The sequence below is a fragment of the Coptis chinensis genome, chromosome 1, assembly GCF_015680905.1.
Source record: "Coptis chinensis isolate HL-2020 chromosome 1, ASM1568090v1, whole genome shotgun sequence".
Lineage (NCBI taxonomy): Eukaryota > Viridiplantae > Streptophyta > Magnoliopsida > Ranunculales > Ranunculaceae > Coptis > Coptis chinensis.
In genome coordinates, this window is record NC_141456.1 from 79,952,997 (window position 1) to 79,973,756 (window position 20,760).

The 20,760-nt window shown below is 45.0% G+C and overlaps 1 pseudogene; it reads left to right on the plus strand.

Annotated features, from left to right (window-relative positions):
• Window positions 1-19,890: 19,890 nt before the first annotated feature.
• On the plus strand, window positions 19,891-20,295 carry LOC147525358 (PR5-like receptor kinase pseudogene; annotated as a pseudogene).
• The last annotated feature ends 465 nt before the right edge of the window (window positions 20,296-20,760 follow it).

Below are 20,760 nucleotides of genomic sequence, written 5' to 3' on the forward strand. Positions count from 1 at the left end.
TCTACCCTACATTTGTACACAAAGGGTACACAAAGTGTCGAAGGATCTCCACTCCCGAATCCTATAAATACCATCTACCTGGAACTTCGTCGGACCTGATTCTTCTCTCCCCGAAAAGGAAAAAGAGAGAGAAGATCGTGGGCGCTTCGTTAACAAATACCTCGGTCCCATCAAAGTCCAAACCCATCTCGTCTCCCTCATGTCGTAATCGAAAAACTAAAACGCCCTTTACATACATTGGCCCGTGCATGGGTTCAATCATCGGAGAGCCACTTTAGATCGGTTTATCCATCTCTACTCTCCGACCACGCGAAGCATGGTTAGCATAGAAGATCAAGTTGAAACCTTGCCCACGGTTAGGAATAATAACGAATGAGAGCATTTCCTTGCTTTCGAGGGGAGGAAAATGCTTCGTTACGTCTTTCGGTGGATAGTTACCGGAACAACAAGTCGGCAACGGAGGCGAACACGGCATCAATGGCGTTAATCGGCGGCCTTAACGAGTTTATCCCAAAGGATTGGCGGACCTGCTGCGAAGAAGGACTTCGACCGCAGTTGTACACAAGATGCTTAAGGCGTATCGGGCCAGATCTCCGCTTCACCGCAGAGGTCCTCGATAAATCCTCTCCCCACGACTTTATCCAACCCACGCTTTCCCGTATGCGGCGGCCAAGACACCTTCCCGTCGTAAGATGTGGCTGCGCTATATTCGAGTTTGGCACTCTACGACTCACCCGAAGTTTGATTATCTCCATCGCAGATTATTTCCGGCCCGACCTCGAGGATGGCGCCTCGATCGTTCTTTTCAGCGAAGTCCGATTCTATAAACACTTTCGACGACTTTTATCGATTTGTTAGCCCGACCGATCGTCCACAACGGAAGAAGGCGCATCTTGATTCTCTGTTTCAATTATCATTCAAGGAGGCGAAACTATTCGTGAATTCTAGGTCGGTTCAAGGCCGAATCGGCTAGCGTGCATGGAAAGTGGCTTGAAAGAATCTTTTCGCCATTAATCGCCTTTTCGAATGCTTGCCGAGTCTTGAACAAATGACCTAGCTAGGTGGTTGATGAAGGAACGCCGAGAGACAATGTCACGGAAAAAGGCGTGGACAAGTACATCAAGTTGCAAGAAACTTTAAAACTCCATGGTTTAGCGAGAGCCGCGAGGTCGCCCGAGAGTCTCGGGTCGTTCCCGGGGCAAGCGCGGGTCGCGATGCCCCAAAGAGCTCGTGCGATCGGATAACAACGAGAATTCAACGTCCCGACCGTTCCCCCACATCTTGGATAAGATTAAAAGCGCCTTCATTTTTCCTCCAACCAACCATCAGACCCGGATCGACGACTGCAAGCCTTTTGTGCATTTCATAAAGCAAAGTGCCATGAAACCGATGCATCTTTGGGGCTCGAAGCATTATCTCCAAGACACGGTGGAAGGATTTATATCAAACACTACATTAGCATTCCCGATGGCGACCTGCGTCCAAGTTGGCGGCCTCGTCGTGTACGTGGTCGATCTCCACCTCACCGCACCGCTTGGGGGTGCAGGCTCGTCCTCACGGTGAGGGGCGCTCCCGTGTCGTTCTCGCCACGAGAAGAAAGACTCTTCGTCCGATCGTCGTGACAATGCTTCGCGACTATTCATGTGATTACCTTTCCGACGATTCGTGACCTCTTCCCCCCGAGAAAAGACGCGTCCTGGCCGGCCTTCCGGAAGTCTATCATTTTACTTCCACAGGCGACTCCGCGCAAGCGTGGTTCCGGTCGCGGCCAGCAGGCGATATCACTTTCATGAGGCCGACTTAAAGCAAAGTCCGGCCTTCCTCATAATGACGTTGGTCGTTCATGTCAAAATCGGCGACCGATAATGTCAAATCGATCCCGATCGACCGGCGGTTCACGGACATCTTTATTTTACCACACCATGCAAGAGATGAACCTCCCAAGTCCGTCTCGTCGACCCATCGCTCCCCTTTACGGGTTCAATGGCTCGAGCGTCAGCCCATTGGTGACATTATCTTACCAATGACGATTGGGATCTCGAGGATAAGATTACTTGTAATACTTTCGGTTCTCATTCGACGACAAGTCGCCATCTGATGCCATCCTCGGACGACTTGGATTCATCGGATGCGGGGCGCATCATCCACTTTACATCAAGTTCTCCGCTTCCCGGGACCTCGAGGCATGATGGAGCTTAGAAGCAATCAACTTGAAGCGTACCATTGTAACCGTGTCCAATCAACATGCGATCATATTTGCTTCGTGGAATTGCTTCCCACCATCCAAGATCCTCTCTCCACCTAATGGGCACGCGACTTAGTCGCAGTCCACCCCGAACTGCCAAGCGAACGGCTGGGGCTCTTAATGCGAAGTTCTCTCCATCGTGCCGATACACTTTTCGCTCCCCGAAGTCCTTAATGCACCGGCGAAAACCTAGCTTTCACGACCCAACGATTGGCCGTCTTAAAGTTTCGTGATCGTCTCTCCCCCATGCCGCGTCGCCGCGGTGCGATAGCAGCCGCACATCAATGTGTTTGCGAGCCGGGTCCACTCCCGGTTACGTGGCTACCCCGCTCGTTCACAGCGCAATTCGCCCACCATCGTGACCGGTCGATCGTCCCCACCGGCGGTTCAGCCGCTTCTGCCGGAAGTGAGTAAGCCAGTAGTGCTTCGCCGCGGTTAATAAAACCCCGGTGGCGAAAAAGAAAAAGTGAATCTTGCCACGAAGACGACCCTCGGTTTTGTATATGTGGGGCTAACCTCGACCCACACTCGGATCCCAACTTGTAAATTTCTTATCGATGAATAAAGATGTTTTGCTTGGTCGTATATCGATGTGCCCGGAATCGATCCTAACCTCGCTTGCCACAAATTAAACGTGAACCCCAATGCTGAACCCGGTCCCGAACAACGACCTCGTCGACTATCCCTCGCGGCTTTCAAAAGCCGTCAATGACGAGGTCGAAAAACTTCAGCAGTCGGTTTCATCGAAAGGTAGACTACCCGAAGTGGATTGCCAATAATGTCGCCCCCCCAAAAAAGAATGGCACGGTTAAACTTATCGCGTCGATTTCACAAATGTCAATCGAGGCCGCCCTAAAGATAGCTTTCCTTGCCCTCGCGATCAATTGACCGTGTGGAACCAAACTGTGGTCATGAACTCCTCTCCTTTATGGATGCGTCTGATGGAACTGACCAAATCCCACTCGCCGAGGCGATCAAGAGAAGACTTCGCTCATTACGGAACAAGGGGATCTATTGTTACAACGCCCTCCGTTCGGTCTAAAAGAACATTTGGAGCTTACATACCAACCTTTGTCGCGGATATGTTCCAAGACATGTTAAGCGACACCATGGAGGTCTACATTGACGACATGGTGGTCAAAAGCAAAAGCCGGTGATCACCTCACCCACTTAGAACAACAGCGTTCTCCGGACTACCCGTCTGGGCATGAAGTTGAACCCGGAAAAATGCCTCTTTGGGCGCCCTCAAGAAGTTTTAGGGTATCAGTGTCGCAGCCAAGATCGAGGTAAAATCCCCGGATCCGGCGTTCTTAGATATGCCCGATCCCACGCAAAAAACAGATACGAAAGGTTGCCGGGAATGGTGCGACTCAACGGTTCATATCAAGGGCCTCGGATAAATGTAAACCGTTCCTGCGACTCCTCAAAAGGCGAGCCGTTCTCATGGAGTGATCAATGTCATCATCGCATTATTTACTCTCAAAGAGTATCTCACCACGCCTCGTCTTAGCGAAACCGATTATATGGAGAGACACCGGGCTTTATCGGCGTTTCGATTTCGCCATCGGCTGGAGTTCTCTTTAAAGAGAACAATTCGAGAGAAATGATCTACTTCACGAGTAAGACACTCCGCTAGCCCAAAAAGAACTATTCGCTTCACCGGAGCGAGCGTACTTGCTTTGTTGTATTCCTTGCGGAAGTTTGTACTTTTCCAATACCGCATCAAATCAAAGTTCTTCTGGGCCTTCCATTGAAGAAAGTCCTTCCACAAAGAAAACAAGACTACTTTCGAATGGCGGTTTGGTAGAAGAACTTCGGAGAACACCACGTAGAGTTAGGTCCCCGCTTCTCCCGAGAAAGGTCGGTCGTCATGCCGATTTCCTAGCGATTTCCGGTCGAGGACCCCAACCGAACAAGAAACCGAGCTCCCGGACCAAAGCGGGGAGTCAAATCGCGCGGTCTCTCTTTGTGGATGGTTGAGAAAGAAGTAATCTCGGTGGAGCGGCATCGGAGTCGTCTTAGTTTCCCAAACCGAAATATGATTGAAAAGTCAGATGCGATTGATTTTGCAACTTCCAACAATGAAGCCCAGTCTGGCTAATTAGGGGACTAAGGATGGCCATTTGCGGCTTCGGTGTCGAAGAGCTCCATCTTTAGTGACTTCGCGGTGCGTTAAGCGGGGTTGCAAAGAGTACACTACCGAAGGTAACCTTTCCAAGTATCTTCGGTCGTTCATCGGTTATTGCCTTCTTTTAGCGGTACACATACATCATTTCTTGCGTGAGGAGAACGCCCGCCGGGCGGTTTTAACTTATTTGGCTACCCGGACCCGAGCATTTGCGTTCCCGCCAAGTTCTCATAGAAGTGTCGATTCGACCGACTGCGTACGCATGGACCACGCCTTGATGATAAAGACTGTTCCCTCTGCAATGGTCCGGTTCGCCAAACATGGATCGCGACCCGTCATCGATTATATCGGCCGACCGCTTATCCGCGAGGGCGTGCCAGCGGTGGTCGGTCTTTATCAAGCTTCGGCGTTATTGTTTAGTCGAAACAAGCTCTTGGGGAAATCGGCGGTGGTATCGGATCACTTATGCGGCTTCTCCATCGCTTGCCGGCCGTCGGAGCTTAGAGGCTCGCTCCTTTTGCACCTTCCTCTTCTCGGGATCGCGGCTCCTCGCTTTTTCCTGAAAATGAGCAAAATCCGGAGCTTAGCTCGCTTTTGTTCCCAGAGCTTCAGCCGTCGCGAACCTTTTATCTCCCCGCGATCGATTCGAGTCCGCACGGAATATCGCAAACAAAACAAAGAGATGAACCCGTTAGAGGAAGCGGTGGCTCGCCCCACTAACAAACAAGAGGAAGCCCGATCCCCACCGCTAGACTACACATCCTAGTCACGCCTTTACATCCATTTGCGATGTAGTTGCCGCTTCTTGCAAATGACCTCCTCGTCGAGCCTCATTGCTTACCATCAACCGCAACCCGAGCAGCGTCGGCATGGTTTGCAAGCTAAAGTTGATTACGGAACCGCCTCATTCACGTAATGCTCTATTATGTCGGGGCACACCTATGTGGAATTCCCGCTCGCGTTTAAATGAGTTAACACCACGAATAATGCCGGTGTTGCCAATGATGACATGGAGACTTCCCGATAACTTCGAAGTCACAAACCAATTTGAAAGCGGTAGGCATGAGCCGGCTACCGGTGACCTTCCGCGTATGATTACTCCACCATTCGGAGGCTGTACCCCTCACTTCTGAACATTTTCACTTTCGGCTTTAGGTTAGGTATATTTCCGTGTCGAGGCACATTAATCCCATCGTTGCTTTCGCGGAAACGGGAAGCAGTGGCGGCCCGTGATTCTGACTCTTGGGGTGGGTCACTGGCGGCGTCATCCTCCTCGACCGGGCAATCTAGCCACCTCGTCCTCCTTCCCGGATCGGCTAATAACCTCCTCTGCCACCCTAACTTCTTCCCACTTCTGGTCCGATCATCACCGCCACTCAACGAATCCTCATCTTCTTCTTCATACTCTCCGCAAATTTCGGTGAAACCTCCCCACCTCTTCCGAAGCGAGTGTCGTCAGGAATCCGACATTGTAATGTCACCTTATTCTCGAATCACCAAGCCCTAAACCCTATAACCTAACACCGACCTACCAACTTAATAAACCCTGAATGGAGCGAGAAAAAGCAAAGCGAAAATGAAAAGCAAACGAAGAAAAGCCTCACCGCAAGCCACCGCTGCGTTTTTTTTGCGGAAGAAGAAGCTGGAAATGCCTTTTTTGGTTGCCTCGATTTTGATTTGGCACAACCGCTGTTTCCTTTCGAAGTTATGATTACGCCTATGATATAGCCCACACGTGTCAAAGAACTGTCTTTTCGACTTCGAATACCGCGGCGACCGCGATTCCTTTCCAAATCGCTATGATTAAATCGCGTGCGGTAACACGCAAAATTTTCTTTCCCGCCAGTTTCCAACTCGGCATCCCAAACGAACGATCTCCATAGCTTCGCTCATGCTTCACCCAGTGTTGAGTCTTCTCTCGCCAGGTCGCTGCATGAACCCGGCCATTCTACCGGAGGGTGTGTGTGGGAGCAATATCCCCACTAAGGAACATTGGGGCGAAGCCTGGCGACCTCAACGCGTCGACCTCCAAGACCGTCTGCGGCCAGGCTCCTTACAAGTAGGTGTGTCTTGCGGGGGCGAAGCCTGGCGACCTCAACGTATCGACCTCCAAGACCCGATCTGCGGCGACTCTTCCAAACCCATCTCGTCCTCCTCTACTGTAATCAGGAGAAAACTAAAACGCTCCTTTACAATACTTGTGGACTTGTGGTTATCATTTGATTGTTATCAAATTTTGGAGCTGATACTAGGCTAGGCTTTGATACAATTTCGTAATTTGTCGATATTCAGAAAGACCTAAATTAGTACTTTGGGGCGTCATGTGTTCTAACAGATGAAGTTTGATACCGAGTCAAGTATATAGCAACAACAATTTCGATACCCATATCCAAATTCAACTTCGTCGATTTCGATGCTCAATTTCGATTCCGATACTGATGTTAACGTCAAACTCCAAAACCATAACCCAAATTCGATACCCAACTCCTAAAAGATTCACAACCTTGATCTAAATCTCAAACTCCCAAAAACAGCAACACCCAGGATCGATATTGATACCGGGGGCGGAACACTTGATGAAGACTGATACTGGCACAAACTTCGTTTGTACAGATAATTTCGATACCGATACCCACAACCAAAATACCCAATACCGATACTGGGCAAGAGAGTCAAGAAAAACAGTTAATCTCTTAAATGGAAAACCAATCATTGGAGGGAAATTCGATGCCGAGTCCAAATTCAGTAACCCAATTGCATACCAACAACTAATACCTCAAGTGAAGGAAATAAATAAACAGAGCTAGAGCTGAAAGAAATGGATTTAACTGTAGATCCATGTTTGGTCTTGGTGTTCTGGAGATTGTTGTGATAGCTGGAGTTACTACTTACTGTTAAAAGCTTTCAACAGGCAGCCAAAGAATTTGAGTCGGAACTGAAACGAGAATCCCAATCTGCAACGGAAGCTGGTGGGCTTATCTCAAGCAGCAAGTATAGTAGCTAGCACCAAAATTAATTTTACTTCTTAAGAGAGCTGTACAAAGAAGACAAGGTTGGTCAGAGGTGAAATGAAGCATATGATTATGTTAATGGAATTGAAATAAGAAAACGGAGTTTATATTTGATCACTTGGGGGCGAGATGCCGTGTTTCTTGATTTGGACCTCTGATATTCAGAAAAATCCATTGGGTCCGATTCCAAATTACAGCCGATATTAAACCACACATGGGGAAATCACTAGGAAAGCCCTCGAAAGATGCACAATATCAATAAAATCCTCGTATCGGTAGCAATGTCTCCATACCAAGTCTAAGAAAATTCTGTTATTGGCAGCAATGTCGAGTTCAGGTAAAAAAAACCAGGTATTGGCAGCAATGTCGATATCGGGTAAAAAAATCCAGTTCTTGGCAGCAGTGTCGAGCTTGGGTAAAAAAATCCAATTCTTGACAGCAATGTCAAGTTTGGGTAAAAAAATCTAGGTATTGGTAGCAATGTCGATATCGGGTCAAAAAATCCAGGTATTGGCAGTAATGTCGATATTAGGTCAAAAATCCGGTTCTTGGCAACAATGTCGGGTTCAAGTAAAAAAATCTTGTTCTTAGAAGCAATGTTAAAAAATCCCATCTCAATGTCAAAATTAATAATAATAATAATAAAATAAATCATCTAAATGTCAAAAAAAAAAAAAAAAAAAAAAAATTCTCAACATCAAAATTCTTTGCTCATGACGTCTATATCTAAATTCAATGTTAAAATTTTATCACTCATGACGTCTACGTCTACACTCAAGGTCAAAAAAATTCACTCATGACGACATGTCAAAAATTTTCACTCATGACGTCTACGTCTAAACTCAACGGCAAAATTTTATCACTCATGACGTTTGTAGGAGATTTTTTGAGTTTTCCTTAATCTTCCTCTGTGCCTTGTGATCTTAGAACCTTTAAATGAATGGAGAATGGATGAGATGATTGTGAGTTCAGGGTTGAACTGTCTGACGGCTGCCTACGTATCTCCTTGTTTATTATGGGGAATAAAACCCTATCTTGCGTAGTTCTTAAGAGCGAAATACCTATGATTTATATAGGAAGAGCTTTGAGAGTCCTAGGGTTAGGGATGTCTTCACTGCTTGTGAGTTCCCTTCCATCTTTGGACTCTATCTTCCTATTAGGAATTCCCTCTTTATGGAAGTCTGAATCTAGACTATATCTTTATGAGAGATAAGTTTCCTTGCTGATCATAATGTCCAATCGTGTATGAGAATATTATATCTACAAGGTAACTCCTATGATATGTCTTCACAATTCCTTCCTTATCATCAAAGATCGCCACCTTTATCTTCCTTACATTCGCTCGAACTCGCCTACATCGAGTTCCTAACATCGGGTAACCGCTATGTTGGGAAGGCGGTCAGTCATGTGCCTAGCACATGTCCACTAAACGAGATTACTTACTCATAGAACTAATCCGATGGTTATCGTCTCATTCTGAATATCTATAGTCTTAGGTTATTTCCCATACACGTGTCATCTGTTCAGTGACGGAAAATCCCCCTTACAGATGCCCCTTCTCGTGCCATCTAGCACTTGGGCTCTTGAAGCGACTCTGCTTTTGGCGCGAGAATCCTTTTTCCAAAACTGTTGTTGGGAATTACTGACGTACCCAACTAATTAAGGTTTTGAAAAGACGGCTCAAACAGACACACCGTTTCCCGAAAAAGGTAATGATAGCAATTCAATCCCGAAAAGACGTACCGCTTGGGTTCATCCTAACCGTCTATCTTATTTGTATATAAGAGATCTGGTGAGAGAACTTGCATTATCTCTTCTGCTACTTTTCTCTGCATACTGAACCTTTTGATCTCCCGTTATGGTTTAACCAAAGCTTGAAACTTTTCATCTTTCTTGACCATGAATCCCAACTGGTCACTTGTAAACTTCGGAGATCTTTCCTCCCTGGAACTGATCCGCACAAAATTTTACATCCTTAAAGATGTTGGCCTGGAGTGGGGGAGGTTATCTGATGAGTTGGCCTACAAGGAGGTGGCGCTCATCACCATTGGTCAACTTAGGGACGGACTCACTCTTCCCCTCCACCCATTGCTACGATAGTATCTGATTCACTTTAATCTTTCTCTTTGTCAGGCAGCACCCCTGTTTTACAGAACTGTGATGTACTATGCCCTTCTCGCTAAGAGACATGGATTTGCTCTCAACCGTTGGGTGTTCGGTTACTTTTATGAGGTTCGGCGTATTCGAGACCAATCGTACTATTATCTCATGACCAGAGACAAGAATTATCCGATCATCTTTTTTAAAGGGAAGCAGAGTAACGAAGGCTGGGTTGATCACCACCTTCGTGTATTGGGTGATGCTTGGGATATTCGCCCCTTTAATGACGATGGTGATCCCATGGGAATTCCTGTGCCCAGAAAACACACCCATGCTCCAACCAGTAAGTCTTCCTACTTAGGTACTTTAAAACTTGATATAGGAGTCTTTTGCCTGAATATCTTTTGCTATTATTCCTTAGATGACTCTTCCCCCTGGAATCAACTAACGGCAACTGATGCTGCTACGGTGGACATTATCAAGAAGATCCCCAAGGAACAGAGGATGCCTTGGGTGGTAGTTCTTGATCCCACTCGTCTTTTTGAATATCTCAACATGTCTATTGAAGAATTGCGGCAACTTATTCCTGGCTTTTCCCCTTTTAGGATAAATACTGTGAATTCTGGGCGCACAACACTTCCTCCTCCTGTTGATCAGGATGTCGGACTTCTTCCTCCTCCAGTTCAGGATGAATCCTCTCTGATTACTAGAAGAAGAGGAAACCACAAGGAGAAGAGTTCAGAGGTCGTCTCCAGTGATGCTGTGACGTCGGGTTCAATTCAGGAGCCTATTGTTAGTGATGATTGTGTGATCATTAGCGGGAGGGGCCCTGAACTGCATCATGAACTGCTGGTAGCCAGTAATTTAAAAAGGGGAGTGCATGCGTCCAACCGCTCAAACTTGAAGAGGTCTTATACCGCTTATGATGTTACCCCCTCTGGTCAGAAAACGAAGTTTCGCCTTCTCTCTGTTAGTGAAGATACACTTTTTAAAGTTCTTGATAATATTCCCCCACCTGTTAAGTCTTGTAAGAATGTAGCTGTACCTCCACCAGTTCCAGTTTCTTCTACAGGTTCTGAACAAATTGGTGATAATGTCCTTCTAACTGTTGACCCTCCCTTCCCTGATAATCGCAAGGGGAAGGATATTGCTGAAACCACTGCTGTGACTATCTCTCTCCCCCCTCCTCGATTTGGTGATAGGAGGAGGGAGAATGATGACATGCCTTTCTCGCCTCGATCTCTAGATTTCCCTGAAAGGGAGATAATAGTGGAGATGAGGCATTGGGGACGAACTAATGAACAACCTGTTACCAACAAACATTCTGTTAAAGATGTTAATATTGCGATTGGAGGGTTGGAAGCTATGCGACTTCCAGTTGACAAGGCTGAAACCAATATAGCTGGGACCTTGGGCCTGTCCTATTGTCGTTCTGCTGTTCACCTTGCCATGGTAAGACTTTCTTCTCTGTTCAATGTTCGGTTTCTCTCATTGCGTTACTTACACACCCTATATTCTTCTCTAGTTAGTGACTAACTTTTTGGCTATGAAAGACCCCATCTTTGCGGCCTCCGCTGATTCATCCACTGATGCCATGGCTACTGGTGAGTTAATCTGGGCGAAAGAGGCCGTTGAGAAGAGAACTGCGGAGCTGCAGATCCAGGTTGATCAGCTCTTGGCGAAAGAGAAAAAATTTGATACTGGCTTTAGGAATATGAGAGACACTATCTCCAACCTTCGGAGCTCTCTGGAGAAAGCCCAAAAAGGAGCTGCTGATGCTGCCGTTTGGAAAGCAAAGTTCTTGGAACTACGCGCCTACTTCACTACCCTGTAAGCAAAACATGATCAAGTCCAAGGGGAACTTAACTGTAGGAACACTGAGATGAGGACACTTAGGCAAGCCATTGCCCATGCAAATGAGGTCATGTCAGGCTATGAGAGAGCTCTAAAAGAAAAACGTCTTCACTCTGATAAGAAGACTGGTGACCTCATGGCAGAGACCTCTGAGTTCTTATCAAGTGGTGAAGGAGGTGAGGAAGAGGTCAGCTGACAATGTCGTTCGCTTTGCTCTGAAAGTACTTGATGTTTCTCAAGAGTCGTTCGAGGCTGCCAGACATGTTAAGTTTGAGGAGGCTATTGAGGCTATTGGATATGTCTCTTAGTTGGATGCTCAGGGGTGAGTGGCCAACCCTTTCATCTTGTTTCCTGATATAGACACTAGCATCTCAGTTATCCAGGAAGAACTTATGTCTGATGCTTCCTCATCCTCTGAAGAAGACACCAATGATGACATGCCTCCCATTCAACTTCCTTTTTGCCAGTTCCAGTTTCAGGTGAGTGTTCTGTTCAGCCTTCAACCGTTCCAGTTAATCCAATCCCACAGTCTGTTCCTGAGAGTGAAGCGTGAGTTCTTGATGCTGGTGCAATAGCGAGCACTGATGGCGAACCAAAGTTTGACTCTACCCCTACTTCATAAGCTTTTCAGTTGATAATTCACAAAAATAATTATTCTATGGGTCTGTAATATCGAGCTATGTAGCTCACATACAATTTACTTTACTGAGCTCTGTAGCTCTTCTATTTTATGTATGCCTTCGAAGTATTTTATGTTATATTACATATATTATTGTGCATACTCTACCCCTGTTGCCCCCAAAGTTTATTTGGAACAACAATAGGTGACCGTAACAGGCTAAACAGATTAAGATGAGCCATAACTAGAATTTGATCAGGATATCATGGGAGCCCTTTCAACTTAATTGTAACTAAGAGTTCAATTGCATAGAGGCATATGCCTTTGCGAAAGCAACTCGGTGCCATGAGCACAACACTGTGTTTAATAACGATAGGTCTAATTTATTTTTAAAAAATAAAAAGGGTATCGCCTGAACAGCAGTGGAGGAGTCTTCCTCAGCACCATCATGCCGATATAGTTCCAGGCCAATGATGGTGTGCTAGGATCTGGATCCCACCCAGATCTTCCTAGCAACCCTTACGTTTGATGTTTTGAAAGCGCCCGGAACTGGCATACAGTTCAGGCTCGCAAGAACACTATCTCTTGTTCCAAGTCAAACTGGCATACAGTTTATTGAACATTTACCGTGGCTATATTCCCTAGAGGCCTAACCCATCGAGGATATTTGCAGTTTAAAAGAACTGGCATACAATTCCAGCTGCATGGGTTGAGAAAGGAACTGACAGTTCGACTTTCCCTTACTCAGTATCACTGGTTCCAAAGCAAATTGACATACAATATTATTGAACAGATAGTGAGCAAATAATTCTCTGAAGGCTTAGTCCATTGAGGATAATAAAGAACGTGTAATGAATATATTCGATTGCAAAGTGAAGAACTTTATTGATGGTAAAATATGCATAACAAAGCATGAAATAACAATTTACTGATAGTACTTGCGAAGGTGTTGTCCGTTCCATGGTTTAACAAGAACTTCACCTTCAACAGTGTATAGGTAGTAAAAACCAGTTCGACCAACTTTGTCGATGATGTATGGTCCTTCCCAGTTAGGTCAAATTTTGCTGTTGGGCTCTGGGATCTCACAGAGAACCAGATCGCCAGTTTTGAAAGATCGAATCCGGACTCTCTTGTCGTATGATATCTTCAAAGTCTATTGGTTAGTAGCTAAGCAAAGTGCAGCACCTTCTCGCTTTTCATCTAGGAGATCCATTTCTCTACATAACAGCTCCTCGTTGTCTAGAGTGTGCACAACATTTGACTTCTGAGTGGGAGCTACCAGTTCTGGAGGTATGACAGCTTCAGTTTCGACAGTTAGTGAAAATGGAGACTCACCAGTTGACCACCTGGGTGTAGTTCGGTATGCCCATAGGACCTTAGGCAGTTCTTCGACCCATAAACCTTTCGTGTCATCTAATTTATGCTTCATGTTATCCAAGATGACCCTGTTAAAGGCTTCAGCCTGGCCATTGCCTTGTGGATACCTTGGAGTTGAGAATAGACGGGTGATGTGAAACTCCTTGCATAGTTCAGCAACCAGTCCTCTAGCAAACTGTTGCCCATTATCTGAAATGATAACTTTGGGTATGCCAAACCAACAGACAATGTTGTTCCAAATGAAATTTATGATGTCCTGTTCTCGAATGAAAACAAGAGGAACTACTTCTATCCACTTGGTGAAGTAATCTGTTACAACTAGCAAGAATCTGACATTGCCAAGCGCGGGTGGTAAGGTTCTTCAATGTCAGTGCCCCACTGTGTGAATGGCCATGGGTTGGCCAATGGGTGCAGTTCTGTTGTTGGAGCATGGATAAGTGGAGCGAATCGTTGCCACTTTTCACACTTGCGGGCAAAAACTTGCGCATCATTTTGCATATAAGGCCAAAAGTATCATTGCCTTAGGATCTTGAGAGCTAGAGTTCTGCCCCCATCATGGTTGCCACAAATTCCTTCATGAACTTTTCGCATAACTTGTTCAGCGAGATCTGGGGAGAGACATCTGAGATGAGGTCCCAGAAAAGACTTCTTGTACAGATCGTCTCCTACGAGGGTGAATCTATGTATCTTTGCAAGCAGATGCCTTGCTATACTCTTATCTTCAGGGAGTGTCCCTTCTTTGAGGTAAGACTTATATGGATCCATCCAAGTTGGAGTAATGGCTGGAACAACACAAACTGTTATAACTGGGACCTGAATGCTAGATTTCTCCTGGAACTCGATAGGGATTGAACGAGACTCGCTGTTTCCCAACATTGAGGCAACATATGCCAAAGCATCTGCATGTCTATTAGTTAACCGAGGCAGTTGATAGAACTGAATTTTCTCAAACTTGCTCTAAAGGCCTCCTACCAGTTCTAGGTATTTTGCCATTTGTTCATCACTAGCCTTGTACCCACCATCAACTTGAAAAACAACCAGCTGTGAGTCACTAAAAACTATGAGGCCAGTAAGAGTGGCTTCATATTATGCATCGTTGTTGGAAGCATTCCAACCTAACCGGTTGGATTTCTCCAATCGCATGTTGTCAGGAGTGACTAACACAGCTCCAATTCTTGTGCCTTTGTCATTCGAAGATCCATCCACAAACAACCGCCACCCGAAGCTTGGCTCCCAGGGATCTAGGCGGTTTTCTGGAGATTCAGGCTGGATGTGGTCATCTGAAATGGGGGTAGTTGAGTCGTACCCGGTGTAGGTTATTGGGAAATCTCCCAAGAATTCTGCTAGTGCCTGACTCTTCTCAGAGATTCTGGGAACGTAAATAATATCATATTCTGACAGTTGCATAGACCATTTTGCTAGCCTCCCTGACTTGTTCGGTCTTTCTAGAACTGACTGCAATTGGTACTCTGTGATTACTCTGATAGTGTGGGACTGGAAGTATGGTCACAACTTCTCTGCTGTAAAAACAAGTGCAAGAGCGACTCTTTCGAGTTTTGGGTACCTTGTTTCTGCTGGAAGAAGCGTGCGGCTCAAGAAATAGACAGGCTTTTCAACCTTCTTTTCATCCACGCGTATTAGTACAAAACTGATTCCGTAGTCTGACGAACAGAGATAAAGACCCAAGACTTCTCCCTGAACTGGCTTGGAGAGGATTGGTGGTGCCCCCAGGTATGTTTTGAGTTGATTAAATACTTTTTGGCATTCTTCCATCCATGTAAATAAGGTATTCTTTCGCAGTAGCTGAAAGAGAGGTTTGCACTTATCTAAACTCTTGGAGATGAATCTTATTCAGAGCTGCTAACCTGCCTATAACTTTTTGAACCTCTTTCATGTTTTTAGGTGAGGGCATATCTAGGAGTGCCCGGATTTGATTTGGGTTTGCCTCGATTCCTCTTTTAGTAACTAGATACCCTAAAAACTTCCCTGATGAGATAGCGAAAGCACATTTTGCAGGGTTGAGCTTCATGCGATACTCCCTGAGAATGTCGAATGCACGCTTCAGGTGGGAGAGATGATCTCATCATCTTAGGCTTTTGATCAAAAGATCATCTACATACACCTCCATAATGTCACCTATTAATCATTTGAACATCTTGTTAACCAATTGCTGGTACGTATCCCCGACATTTTTCAGTCCGAATGGCATGACCTAATAGTAGTACAGGCCATCCTCGGTTGTGAAACTGGCATGCTTGTTGTCCTCTTCATGCAAGGGGATCTGGTTGTAACCAGACGACCCATCTATGAAAGACAACAGTTCATGTCCAGCCATTGTATCCACCAATTTATCAATTTGTGGCAGAGGGTAGCTGTCCTTTGGACATGCACGATTCAGATCCGTGAAGTCGATACAGATTCTCTATGACCCATTCTTCTTTCTTACTGGGACAATATTAGAAATCCAAGTGGGAAAATTGATTTCTTTGACAAATTTAGCTGCATTTAGCTTTTCAACTTTGGCTTTTACAGCTTTGGATATGTCAGCACCTATTTTCCTCGGTTTCTGCTTGACTACTACTGCATCACTGCGGACATTAAGTTGGTGGCATGCCACATGGGGATCAATTCCTGGCATTTCTTCAAACGACCAAGCAAACACATCCTTGTGCTCCTGGAGGAACTGTATCAGAGTCATGCGCTCTTCAAAACTCAACATGGTGTCGATGAAAGTGGTTTTTGCCGAGATGCCTCCCCCAATATCCACTTCTTCCAACGGCTCTAGTGAGGGGAGATCCTCCCTCTCTCTTGGGACCAGGTCTGGGAGAGGGGGATCCAACTGTAATTGATATTTGCAAAGTGACCCCACCTCCATTGGTTCAAAAGGGAGTGCAGACTGCTTTGTTGCCAAAACATAACACGTCTTGGCAGCTACCTAATCTCCTATGATTGTCTCAATTTTTCCATGATGTGGGAATTTAAGACATTGGTGATAGGTGCTGGGAACGGCTCTGAGTCTGTGTAGCCAGGTCCTGCCTAAAATAATGTGATATGGTGTGTTAGCTTTTACCACAACAAAATTTATGATAAGAGTTACCGAACCAGTGGCTACAGGTAACTGGATCTCCTCAACTATGAGGGCTTTGTCCCTACTGAATCCATACAGGTTGGAGCTGGTAGCAACCATCTCCGCATTTGGGATTTGCAACTTTTTGAATGCATCATAGTAAAGTACATCTCCTAAACTGCCTGGGTCCACCAATATGCGATGCAAATCATAATCTCTAAAAGGGAGTGTGAGAACCAGCACATCCTCATGTGGACTTTGGATGTTAAGGCAGTCGGGTTTAGTACGTGAAAAGAATGAGCGGATCTTTTTGGGGTACCGCATTAACCTGAGCTCCTGTAGTCAGCTCGTTGTTCATGATCCTCATCTGTTTGGCAGTGCGCATTTGATATCGCGCACCCTTGTCAGTGATTTATCCACTTCGTTTACTTGCTTTACAAGAAATCATATTTATCTGGAGTCAGCCGTTGAGCGGTCCAAGACTGGGGTCCCTGAATCGACGCGTCTTTGATCTCCTCAGTCAGATCAGATTTTGCCTGCTTCGTTTCCACAAATTGCTTTAAATACTCTTATGGAACTTGTAGTAGGTTCTTTGGTCTTTGGTACCCAAGGAACCTGGCTTAAGTGGAGCTGGGCATTTGAGCTAACTCTGATTTTTTATCGAGTCCAGAACCTCATCTGGCATTTTGTTCAGAGGGGCGAAGTTTCTGTCCATTGAGGGAAGAGCTTCTTCTGCTCCTTCCACACGTTGCTTCTTCTATTGCTTTCCATCTACACTACTGGTTACATTTTGGTATTTCCCTCTGGGCATTCGTCCCTTTGATGGGGATTTGGCCCTTTGGCGACCACGATTACGGTCTCTATTTGATTTTTGAGGGGAAGAATTTACATTCCCTTCTTGAGGAACTCCAGGAACTGTCTGACTAGTTTTCTTCGCTTCTTGACGTCTGTTCAAGACATCTTCTTCCCACCCCGCATGAGTTTCAACCTTGTCAAGGAGTTCCTCTAAATCACAGGGTGGTTTCCTGGAGAGAGATCTGAATAAGGCGTTGTTTTTATCCAACCCTTGTTTAAAAACTATTATAGCAGTCTGTTCATCACAAAACTCTATTTGGATTGAAATTTCCATGAACCGTTGCATGTAGGATCTCAATGCTTCTCCATCCTTTTTCTTGATGTTGAATAGTACCTGTCTATGAAGGTCCTAAATAGCTCTTCTGAGGACCTAATCTAACGCCCAGGTAATCTGTGGTACCACTAGAGCGTAGATCCAGACAAGGAGGCTTTGAATTCCTGACACATGACATGGTCATATCTCTCATATTGTCCCATAGTGGCACGATACCTGAATACGTGATCCACCGAATCTGACTTGCCACTAAAGACACTGAACTTTGGTTATCTGTAACCACGGGGATATGGTTTCCTCATCACCCGTGATGCGAAAGGAAATCTGTCTACCCCCATTATGGCGGATTAGACAAGGGAGTCTTGCATTTTTCTCCCCTTACCTGTCATCAGATGCATCTGACAGATCAGGTCATTATTCTCAGTTTCCCATGCAACTTCTTTGGTAGAATGCTTCTTGGTTTGAGGTCTTTTTCTATGTCAAGGGTTGACATCACGATCTTGGTCAGTTGACTCTGGTTCGGATGCTGTATCCGAGTCCTCATCTGAGTTGCTGTATTCCGACTCAGATGTCTCGCATCGAGCTGGGCCCCCACGCCTCGGGTTATTTGCACGGCCACCTTCTGGAAATTCATCATCATCGAGATCGATGAGTAGCTCCTTCCCTGTGTCAGATTGATACAGATGCCTCAACAGCTATATTTCTCGTTCAAGATTACTCCTTTGCTGTTCCAGAGCTTGTACTGCCTGGCTTGCCCGAACAGACTCTGGGTTGGTGAGGACAGCATTCTCACCATCTTGACGCTCTTTTTGAGCATTATTCCTAGGGCCTGCACCGGGAATTGCTGGTGCGTCGGTGCTGGTCATGGGTCTTTGGAGGGCGTCGTGGTGACTAGCGTTGTCCTCCCCTTCAGGTGTCTCATGCTCTTCTTCTCACACAGCGACGCTGCGTGTGGTAGCGCCACCCTTTGTTTTCTTTGCTCCTGCCATCACAACAGTAAGAGTTTTTAAGCTAAATCAATCGTCTGAAATGAATATTTACCTGTTTTCATCCCCACAGACGGCGCCACTAGATGTAGGGGATTTTTCGAGTTTTTCCTAATCTTTCTCTGTGCCTTGTGATCTTGGAACCTTTAAATGAATGGAGAATGGATGAGATGATTGTGAGTTTAGGGTTGAACCGTCTGACGGCTGCCTACATATCTCCTTGTTTATTATGGAGAATCAAACCCTATCTTGCATAGTTCTTAAGAGCGAAATCCCTATGGTTTATATAGGAAGAGCTTTGAGAGTCCTAGGGTTAGGGATGTTTTCACCGCTTGTGAGTTCCCTTCCATCTTTGAACTATATCTTCCTATTAGGAATTCCCTCATTATGGAAGTCTGAATCTAGACCATATTTTTATGAGAGGTAAGTTTCCTTGCTGATCATAACATCCTATGGTGTATGGGAAGATTATATCTACAAGGTAACTCTTAAGATATGTCTTCACGATTCCTTCCTTATTATCAAAGATCGCCACCTTCAGCTTCCTTCTGTTCAGGAACTATCTACATCAGTTCCTAACGACTAGGGTAACTATTATGTTGGAAGGTGGTCAGTCATGTGCTTGGCACATGTCCACTAAACACTTGTGCTACGCATGAGATTACTTACTCACAGAACTAATCCGATGGTCCTCGTCTCATTCTGAACATCTATAGTCTTAGGTTATTTCCCATACAAGTGTTATCTGTTTAGTGACGTAAAATCCCCCCTACAACGTCTACGTCAACACTCGAGATCAAAAAATTCACTCATGACGTCTAAACTCGATGTCAAAAAAATTCACTCATGACGTCTACGTTTAAACTCAATGTCAAAATTTTATCACTAGCTCATGTCGTCTACGTATACACTCGAAGTCAAAAAAATTCACTCACAACGTCTAAACTTGATGTCAAAAAATTTCACACTCGACGTCTACGTCTAAATTCGATGTTAAAAAAATCTCACGGGGATTTTGAAAAGTTACTTACAAAAATTCCCATCTCGGATGAACAGTGTTGGGTGCACAGTGTCGATGCGCAGTATCTATGAACAGTATCGATGAACAGTAATATATATATATACAGTTTGGCTATAGTGACATTCTTATTGTGCCACTCTTATCTCACACCCCTCCTGGTCTGTCAGATCTAATCTCAGATGATTAGATCTAATTCTGCTAAAAATTGCGAAATTTTGAAATTTCAAAATATTTCACGTGGGGGTATTCACGTCATTTCGTAGCTTCTTCTCAAATCCAAAATTAGATTTCGTAGCTTCTTCTTCAGCAAAATTAGATCTAAATCAAAGCTTATTTCGTACTCTTATGTCACAATGTATATTGCTCCAGAAGTGTTCAGTAGAAACTTTGGTGGCATCTCACACAAGTCAGATGTCTACAGCTATGGAATGATGATTCTAGAAATGGCGGGAGCGAGAAATAATATTGATGTAGCAGTCGATCATACTAGTGAAATATACTTTCCAAGTTGGATATACAACCGCATTGAACTAGATGAGGATCTAGAATTACATGGGGTACTTTCTCAAGCAGAAAGACAGATAACAAGAAAAATGATTCTAGCAGGCTTGTGGTGCATACAGACCAACCCATCAGACCGACCTTCACTGAGTAGAGTGCTGGAAATGTTAGAAGGAAGTGTTGAAGTTATGTCAATTCCACCAAAGTCGTTCTTGTCTTCGCCTCCAAGAGGTCAGGAGGACACTTCAAACAACTGAAGGTCCATTCCTCAGTTATATCTAATGACATCTTTCTGTTTAAAAATTACTAGAAAGGTGGGTGTTACAATGTCCAGTAACCAAGAATTCGAGCTCTCTTGCAAGGAAAGAGAACCTGTTTAAAAGATTAAAAAAAAAACGTATAAAAATGGTCGACAAGTTCTATTAGAACAAGAAAAAGGCGTGTCGAAAGTCTTCCATGTTTTTACAATATATAATATTCATGCTCTGCATCTGGATTATATTACTCGATTCACTAAAGAAGGCAACACGTATCAAATGTTCGAACATCCTATCCTCACACTATTATCTAGCCTCTGGTTGGTTACGAACCGCAACTAAGAAAACTTCAATGCTTATTTACCCCTCACTGTCAAATGTAAAAGAACCCACAAATAGGAATGAAACCTCACAGAATGTGCAGATTTTCGTGGGCTTTGATTAGATTTGGTGTTGAACTTTTGT